The sequence below is a fragment of the Aulostomus chinensis genome, chromosome 21 (genome assembly GCF_037954235.1).
Source record: "Aulostomus chinensis isolate RoL2024-O1b breed Wild chromosome 21, RoL_Achi_v1.0, whole genome shotgun sequence".
In the NCBI taxonomy this organism is placed as follows: Eukaryota; Metazoa; Chordata; class Actinopteri; order Syngnathiformes; family Aulostomidae; genus Aulostomus; species Aulostomus chinensis.
Genome location: NC_141340.1, coordinates 12562739 through 12572500, shown reverse-complemented (window position 1 = coordinate 12572500; position 9762 = coordinate 12562739). Strand labels below are relative to the sequence as shown.

Here is a 9762-nt window from a genome sequence, read left to right as displayed (position 1 = left end):
CCACAGCGCATGTGCTTGTGTTAAATCACAGTTGTTAATATCCAGCGTCTTCCATAAACTGCTTCTTATAATGTGTATGAAAGCAGCCCTACAAGTGGATTTAGCGAATCATTTTATTCAGGAGTCCGAGTGTCTTTAAAAGATGTTTAACTTGTTACTTTAAACCAGAAATGCCACAAGATGTGGCTTTAAATGTCCCAAATTGCAAAGGTTCTGCATATGAAGGAAAAGTTTCATCTCGCCCTCTATGTCTTTGAGTCCTCCAGAGAATGACATTGTGATTTGATGATGAGGTCGTCGCCTTATTAGCATACAGCAAATGATGGGTGGAATTTAAAATTAGAGGGGTGGGGGGTGGGGGATGACATTTGGGTTACTTCTGAAGACAAAGATCCTGATGAACTTGAACTTGATTTTCTTTTGTTAAAATCAACATTTACAGAGAGACACAGAGAAGCACACGTACAGACCCGTACGCAAAGGTAGCAAATGAACAGCAGCCTTAGTAACTGTGTACAACTCTTAAGCTTCAGTTGCATATTAGAAACACAACAAGACATATTTAACGCGGAGGAACACAAGCGTCGCACTTGAATCAAGAAAGAGAACTTACAGGGAGAGAAGAGAACTTGCGCATTAACTCTCAGAAATCAAAAGCGCTAGCAAATCATTCGGACTCTGCACATATAAATCACTGTAAATCCTCAAATACTGGGGGGCTTTTATAAGAGACGTGCCTTTATTTCTTAAAAATCAAACGACTTTGGACATATTTCCTTAATTAACTGACTTTTACTGTGAAACATTGCATAAACATTAAGAATTTCCCGGCTGTACTACATTAAATTATCTATAAGGTGGACATTACAGGTGAAGGGCCAGTTTACAGCACAGTCAACGTTAAAACGGTGAGTTCAAGATGAAATGTTAATAATCTCCAACTAATATTGATACAGATAAGATTCAGCTTCGATAAAAACAACACTGAGCTCTGAACTCGGTTCCATCCTTTTTTTCCTCAGATTATTGTCAAATTTTTTGTTCATGTTTTGTCCAGTTTGTCCTGACTGTATGGTCCATAAGCAGGTAGCGCCGGTGGATTCTGTTGACCAGCACCAGGTGTTTATCACGACCTACCACTGCTTTCCCTTACATGCATTACCTAGTTAGTATTGTCTCATCGTGATCACTTACCCAGCTCTTACAGGAGACCAAGCCTTTAATAGAATAACAGCCACTTTTAGAGGAATTACGTTGACAAAAAATACAGACTCAGACATCACAAACATATGCCAACACAGATCTAATATAAGGAGTGGTCCCTCTTAGCAGTGACTGTGCCAAGGGAGGCACAAAATCAATGGTGCACACCACTCGTATTAAGCTTGACAGCTTTTAGGGTTAGGCTATATACTTGTGTTTGTGACAGGAGGTGTGTATGTATATCCACTTCTAGAGGCATTCCTATCTGAGCAGTGAAATGCTGATGACATAACGATTTTCCAGGACTCAGCCTCTCGCTGTTCAAGCTCGTCATCTGGCCTCTCTGCTTGTTCATCCAACTGCTACTACACACGCTGTTTTCCATCCATAAACGCACCTGTGTGCGTGCCTGTGCGTGCGTGTGTGTGTGTGTGTGTGTGTGTGTCTGTGTGTGAATGACAAAATAAATTTCCTACCATGCTACTTTGTCTCATCTTTTATTGTTCTCAACTCTCTGACTTTGTGTACGGTCTTAAAGATGCCACCCAAAAGTAAATCATATATCACGAAATGTTTCAGGCAACTTTGAGAAACATAAAGCCCCAAAACAATTTTTCACTTAGCAACCACTTGAGCTTTGATCCACAATTCTACAAAACCTTGTTCTGCAAGATGAAGATAGATAAAAAAAAATGTAATAGAAGAGGCACGGTGAGAGTGAAGGTGGGGAGGGGGGCTCTCAGCTAAAATAGACGGAGGGAGCAATAAGTCAAATATTGAAGGACAGACAGTGTGATGAATGATGCGCTTTATATAGTTGACAAATTTGGACAGCTCAGATTTTAAGTGCTGTGTAATTAAATTTGGTTGAATCTCATTATCTTCGCCACTTGTGAACATTATTTTTGAGGGCAGGTGTGGCTCAGGAGGCAGTGCAGGTCTGCTAGTAAATAACTAGAAGGTTCAGTGGAAATGACCTTGAGGAAGATTCTGAGAGTCCCCAACTGCTCCTGAAGCTGCCTGTCCATCAGTGGGAAAATGTGCTGTGTGCGTGTGTGTGTGTGTGTGTGTGTGTGTGTGTGTGTGTGTGATTATCATTTACCACTGATTGGGTTTTGGATTAAACCAAACACACACAAGATTAATATTTTTTTTAAAGTGTATTATTATAGTAATTTTGTGTGTGTGTGTGTCTGATCCATCTGTGCATGTGAGCACGCGTGTGCCCATGTTGCTTTGGATTGCAGACGTGGCCAAGCATGAGATTGGGCCACTAATCACAAACACGTGGCCACTGATCCTTATATTCCATTTTCGTCTGTCTCCCCTCTCTTTCTCTCTCTCTCTCTCTCTCTCTCTCTCTCTCTCTTTCTCTCTCTCTCTCTCTCTCTGCTCTGTCTTGTCTGTCTTTGCCTCCATCACATTCTTGTCTTCCCTTTGTCCTTTTCCATCTCATTTTCCCCTCCATTCACGTTCTATTCCTTCCTGTTACATTCTCAAACCCACTCACAATCTTTTTCAGCTTGTCCCCTCTATTTCTTCCCGGACCTCATTATCTATGTTGTCCTACTCTCACACTCTCGCCCCGATGTATAATTTTCCAAGTTTTTTCCAAAAGTTTTTTTTTTGTTTTGTTTTAAACTGTATCCTTCCCTATTCAAATGGAGGACATCACTGAACTTCATCTGTGCCGTGACTCGCTCCACAATTAGCCAGATCCCCTTCCTATCTCAAGCCGCGCTTTTCACTCTCTGTCATCTCGCAAAGTTGTTTGATGTCTATAGGCATTGCAGTCATCCATCGATAATGGCAGTCCGCTCCTAATTAAATTACTCTGTCTCCATCCGCTCCCTTTGCTCCCTGACAGAAAGATGAAGTACTGGCAGAGGGCTAACCAGCTGTTGACTCTCTGCCGCCTTTTTTTCCCGTCAGTCTAGCATCTTAATTAATTGAGATGTTGTACTTTGCGTTAATGCGGTTTTCAGTATGAGAAGCGGCAACACGGATAAACATTTTCAAATTCCGTCTCTCACTTGTTACATACGCTCATCCACGCAATCTCCCACGCTGACAGCAAGAGGAGGGAGAGATGTTTGATGCTCTGCTTTGTCTGTTTGTTTTATGTTTGCATGTGCTTGAAAATTCCTCCCCACTTCTGTATTTAACAGATATCGACACAGGTTGCATAGCAGCGGCAGCTTCAGTCCTCCATTTGCGTCTACAAAGGTCACAGAGTATTGACTGTTGAAACTAGCGCTCAGAGCCTTGGGAAACCAAGAGATGTATTGCTGTTATCTTCTTTGATGAAGTGGGTATAAATAATCTGGTTCAGAATGTTACACTTAATCCACACTTAATCCTGAAACGAACAATCATCATCCCTCTAGTGGACGGGAGAAGAATTGACACAGATGTCCAAGGACACATATTATTAGGACAGAATGAGGCAGCGATCCAACCACTGCTACCATGTTTATGGAGCGATCTTTTTTCGCATATATGCGACCGTTTATGTTTGAAAACATATTAAGAATAGCATGTGAAATATGTGGATCATATCTTAAACTTCAATTTTTCAACGTGGTTTTTTCATGGTGTAATGCATGAAGCCCCAAAGCCCATGTGAAATGTGTGAGAATAAAAATAAATTCATGTCAACTGCAAAACCTACATTTGACAACCAGATAGAACTTCTACGAAACCTATTGGATTACGCATGAAATGCATATAAATTCCCATGTGAAACCAATGGGGTTACATGTGAATTCTTATGGGAAACCGACAATGACGTGTGAAATAAAGTGCCATAATCTCGAAGCAATAGGATTACATGTGTAACCTGCATAAATCCCCAAGCACAACATACGGGTTATGTGTAAAATCCTGTATAAATGGGTTTTTTTTTTTCCCTACACGTCCACATGTATCAACACGGGAAATTCTCTAAAGGCATCATCTTCTTCATCTTCCTCTTTGACATTAAAATGTTTGACTTACTACTCTTTAAATTCTACTCCAAAAATATTCAATTTCCTGTGATGAAAAAGTTCTAAGTGTTTCTCATATCACAAATATGAAGACATTTTTGAAATCCCTCAAATTGGTAGACATCCCAATTCCTGAAAGTGTTCTGAACCTTATTAAAAAAGAATAGCTGTGCGAAAAAAAAATTCAAAGGAGTACTATCTATGGATATGTTTGACAGGAAATATATGTACCCACTTATGCAGTGCAAAAACTTTTTTTTTTTTTTAAGATTTTTGAACTATATTTCACTTAAAAAAAAGACCCCCAAAAAATCAGTCATACTGCAAACTTATCCTTTTTGAGCAATCAGAATCTGTTCTGTGACATTTTTGGTCCCTGGAGTACTTGTTCAGGTTGCAGCAGGTAGCACCAGAGGTTCTAGGTTTGAATCCACCCACCTGCCGGGAGCTCTCTGTGTGGAGTTTGCATGTTCTCCTGTGTTTGCGTGGGTTTTCTCTGGCTTCCTCCCACATACCAAAATAATGCTCTTTAGGGTAGTTGCAGACTCTAACTTGGCCGTGAGTGAGAGCGGCTGTCTGTCTCTGCATGTCAAAGCCTGGCGACCTGTCCAGGGTTTAGCCCGCCTCTTGCCCTGTGCTGCTGGATGGATGTATGCCTTCACAGTCACTCCTCAGAAGCATGTGGGCTGTGCCGTTAGGTGAGTCATCTATTGTATCTCTCAAAGGAAACAACAGAGGAAGGAGTCAACTTGACAGCCTCCACAAGAAGTGAAGGGGGGGGGGGGTACTGACGTACTGAGGCAGTGGAGCGCCGTTTGATTCCAGTTCAAAGAAACCAGAGGAGGCTTTCATACATTGCCTTGTGGTCTGGTCTAATGACACGCATAGCGGAGGGTTGCATGAACAGCGTGAATTGGGATGTAAGATGTGTGATACGAGACAAATGTTCACACATTGCATTAGCTGACAGCTTCAATGATTGGAAATGACTCCCAGAGGACACTTCCTGGTTTGATGCTCCCGCTTGTCCTTGGTCAGCACATCACTGGCAGCACATCTGCAGTTATCCATGCCCTCCACATTCCTAACATGGCAGGTTAGCATGTTTTACTGCAGTAACAAGCCTGTTTGTCACTTTGTATGAAGCCTGCAGATGATACTTTTACATCTAAATACCTAACAACTGCTAGTTAGTAGTATATACAAGAAATAGGAACTCTTTTTGCCTCTTATTATTCTCACAATCTGTACCAATATCTGTGGGATTCCATCACAACATACACTTTGACTGCACTACCACTGCTGCAACCTGGGGTTATCGGAGTCATCACAGACCTTGTTTTGCAAGCTTGGTTAAAACGACAGCCATTTTATCTCAGAGGAAGCCTCGATGTGAATTCCATTTGGCCAGCGCAGACTTGTGAAGGGCGCCACACAGGGACATTTCCACTGATGTAGCTTTTAGGTAGCAGATGACTCTGATTTTTGTCTAAACTCTGAATCAGAATAGGACTCAGCAGCAACACTTGGGAAGCAGAGGCAAGCAAACGTGCAAGCAACATGGCAACATGTTGTCAGTCCATGGAGGCCGACACATCAGTCAAGGAACAAGAATCAGGGACAGGCGAGGTCAAAGCCAGGAAGTCAGGAACATGATGTTAAATGAGGAAGAAAGAAAAGGCTGTCCATGCACGAATAAGAATTTCTGTCCGGCTGTGGTGACTGGAGACTTAATTGTCCCAATTGCCTCTGTGAAAATCTTAATACGTAAAGGTTTTATGTTTTAAAACATTTTAGATTTACATCCCTGATATGTGGTCAAGTAATCCAAATTGACTTTCTTTCCAGTTCCCTGGATTTAAAGTCATTTGGGTTTATTCACGAGCCTGAAATAAAGTCTGCAGTGAGGACAAACTTGAAGCAATACAGTTCCTAACCCCCACCCCATTGTTCGGAAGTGGTAATATTTTTGCTCCTTGTGTCGCAAAGCCAACCCAATCCCCTTCCAGGTCCTTCAGCAGTCAACAAAACCCCAGATGCTATCCTGGCAGCACCAAATATGAGGTGTTCCTCGAAAAGATTTGAAGCTTCTGCAGAACTGGCTGATAAACCGTCAGTACAGTGAATTTTCCCGAGTGTGAACAAGTCTGATTGGATTTTGTTTATTTTGTTTTTTGTGATCATTAAAGGATGGCAGATCTGATTTTCATTACTGAATTATCTTTTACTTTGAAACCATTCATTATTTCAACTTGTTTCAAATAATGTGCAACTTCCCAAAAATGTTAAGAATGTCGTTTCAGTGAGTATCAGTTGTTTTGCTTCAGTTTTTTTTTTTGCCTGCCAATCAGCTGTTTCATCTCTTTATTTTATCAGTATATGAAACAAGGTGTGTTTTTGAAATCGTATTCTTCTACCATCTATCTAGATGTCAGAGCCCCTGCAGTTGAAGCAGGTAGCATTTATTTTTTGTATCTTTTTCTCTCAGGTTTATCTCCTGATCTTTTATCCTCTCTTTTTCCAGCCTTTTTATTTTTCCCCCTCATTCTTTATCTTCTCCTGAGGTGGTTTCTTTGACCTTCTCTGCTCCTCCTGTTCTCTCCCTTATCCTCCTCGTGCTCCTCCTTTCCTCCCCGAACATCTGTGTGTGTGACAGGCGAGAGAACGGTGACAGCAGTCCCCTGACGCCCCTCCCCTCCCCTTTCTCCTCCCATTTCCCCTTCCCTCCTTTTTCTTTTCACCATCTTCTTCTTCATCTCACTTTTCTCCATTCTCATCATTTACTTCGCTTCTGTTCTTCCTGATATATATATATATATATATATATATATATATATATATATATATATATATCACAGATAAAAACAGGAGAGGGAGAAGAGTGGAAGCTATATTGTTACTATAATAGCTTCCCCTTTTCCCCTCTTGACTGTTCTGCTTTTTCCAGGTCTCTCCTCTTTCATCTATGACAGCATTTGCCCATCTCACTTCTGCAGTGTTTTTTTTTGCTCCCACATATCCGTTTTTGTGTCCCTTGTTCCTCCCCCTGACCTCGATCAATCACTTCTTTAGCCCAAAGCTCTCTCTCCTCTCATTGCTTTTTTTAAGCCAGCCATTCCCACATGCTCTGCTTGACATCGCTTTCACCATCTCTTCAACCGGTATGACTCTCTGGACTTTTCAATCTTTCTGTCTCTCACTCAGCTGGTAACCTCCGTAACCTTAACATTTTGTTGTTTTGTTTTGTTTTGTTTTTGTTTTTTTTTTTGGGGGGGGGGGTTCTCCACGTAAACATCATCCCTGTCCTTTACTTCCCCGCAGCATGTTCAGTTTGACAAAAGCAATGAATGAAAACAATGCAGGACTCAACATGCCCACAGTCAACCAACCTCTTGGATCTTAAAGTTGTTTCTTTTTTTACATCACAAATCAAAATGCAAATTTTGGTTTCTGCAGGCACCTGTTGAGTGGCTGTAGCCATGGTTGAAGTCCTGCAGGGTAGTGAATTGGTGATTTCAGAAATCAGCAACTACACTTTAAGTAGCCTTGGACAATGTGTGAAAATGTTCCACCCACTCGGGTCTGTGCTTGTCAGAGAGGCACAGAGGACAAATGTGTGCTTGCGTTTCACAGCAGTCTGAAAAGAACAGGATAGAATGGAAAGCATTTTCGCTCAGCCCTTAACAGGATTCTTCTGTTTTGGACAAATTCAATCATTTAAAATTTTCTGACATCAAAATGTGTCAGGGTTCATTGCTGTCATGGTATGAAATATCACATGCATAATACAGTAAAGGAATCTTGAAAAGCCTTTGAGAATTTTGGGCAGTATTCAAATTTGACACCTTTAAACCTTTCTCGAACTTTACCAGCTTATTATCCACTTGACAAACCGTAGGAAAATTTAAAAAACCCAATCGACTGTTTACACTCATGGAATTTAGTCTTAAGCTTGATTTGATGTGGTAACTTATGACGTGGGTATGTGTCTTTGCGGACCCGACGTTGTTGTTTTGCACCAACAGCTGTAGCCGCCTCGTAATATCAATGTCTTCCTACGCAGTTCCACGGCGTTCGTTCCCAAATCATCTCCTCCTTGCACAGGCTTTGGTCAGTGTTATGTATTATTTCAGCGAATGCAAGTGTTGCTCAGCTTTTTTATCTCAAATTTTTGAACTGTTCACATAATTTCTTCAACTATTGCTTTAAGTACACAAAAGACATTGATGCAGTGACCTGAAGGCATGCATGGCTTATTGAAGCCCACCACTATCTCAACTCTTTACATTGTGACTTAACCACTGCCACTCCAGCTGTAACTGTCTTTGCTGCTGCTCTCCCTGCATTTGCTCTCCAAGCAACTCAGTTGAGTGTTTTTGAGTGAATGGCTTCTTCCTGAGGAATAGTTTTTAGTCGTGTTTCATCGTTTCAAATTCTCAACTGTAACTCTTTCCTTGGAACCAGCCGATTATTCGGAGGACGCCAATTTTAACTCGTAACTTTCAGTGTTAAAACGCCGCTAATGGTGTTTTTCTTAGAAATTGTGTCCTTGTGTATCCAGTAGAGGGCGCTCCGACTCGTCTCATGTGACGCTCCTTAGCAACCCCAGAGTGAGAGTGAAACCGTGTACGGTGCTGAAAAACCAGCGCATACGAGACTACAGTAAAACAGTAGTTTGCCTCACTGGTAAATTCATAATAACTACTTTGTGAAATTAAAAAATAATAACTTAATACGTTTCTCATCTCCCATGACCTGCCTCGTTGTGTCTGTCACGCTTCACTTAAATTATCAGTCGAGCGTGACATGATATGTCAGCAAGCTAAAGAAAGATAGGATAACCTAGCTTAAATATTAGCTACCTTGCAAATTTAACCGAGTCAGTCACGGCACCATGAACGATGTAACGGTAACGGTACAGTCCCTCAAAGTAATGTTACGCTCAGGCAGCTGCATGCTACCAGACTAGATAAAACCGGGGCAAATTAGGATTACTCCTCGTCGCCGTGCAGAAAACCGCTGAGGGCTGCATTTATTTTCAGCGGTGGGTGGACTGTGTTTGCTAACTTCTGGAGTTGAGGAGGAAAAAGCGTTTTTGGTCTAAGTACTTGTTCTTTGTAACAAGTGTTTGGAACTATATATAAGCCATCAAAAGCTGGTATTTTGCCTTCTTTTAATATGAAAAATGTGAAAAAAAAAGTAATGAGATTTTTTAAAATTTTCATTCCCTAATATTGAAATCGGCATCAGCCCCAATAAAATCATTTTTGGTTGGGCCCGACTCATTTCACGTGTGGACGTTGGGCTCCAAAATGTCGGTATCCCTTTTCATCTCATTGGAATTGATAGTTGCTCTCCTGTCTCCTCTCCACAGCCTGTAACTGGGTTCCAATCAACATATTCTTAAGTATAGCATTTGGAAAGGTTGATGGAAACGTCTCAAAGAAAATCTCTCCCCCAATTTCTTAAAGGTTTCATTTCTGTGGCTTTTGTCCTTTTTTTTTTAAAAGAGTAAATAAGCAAATGAGGAGATGGAAACAGCTATTTGGAATGAGCTACGACGTAGTTAATC

The 9762-nt window shown here is 41.2% G+C and overlaps 1 protein-coding gene across 3 annotated transcripts in view; it reads left to right on the top strand.

The window, feature by feature from the left end:
• The window catches only part of cntnap2a (contactin associated protein 2a), a 383275-nt gene that overhangs the window by 175018 nt on the left and 198495 nt on the right, over nucleotides 1-9762 (top strand). Inside the window, exon 1 of one of the 3 annotated variants that reach the window (XM_086191987.1) lies at nucleotides 8816-8876. The exons of the other annotated variants lie outside the window; for them this stretch is intronic. The gene's annotated coding sequence lies outside the window, so the exon portion shown is untranslated. Of the gene's footprint in view, nucleotides 1-8815; nucleotides 8877-9762 lie in introns of those variants that run through there. 3 annotated transcript variants of the gene reach the window in all.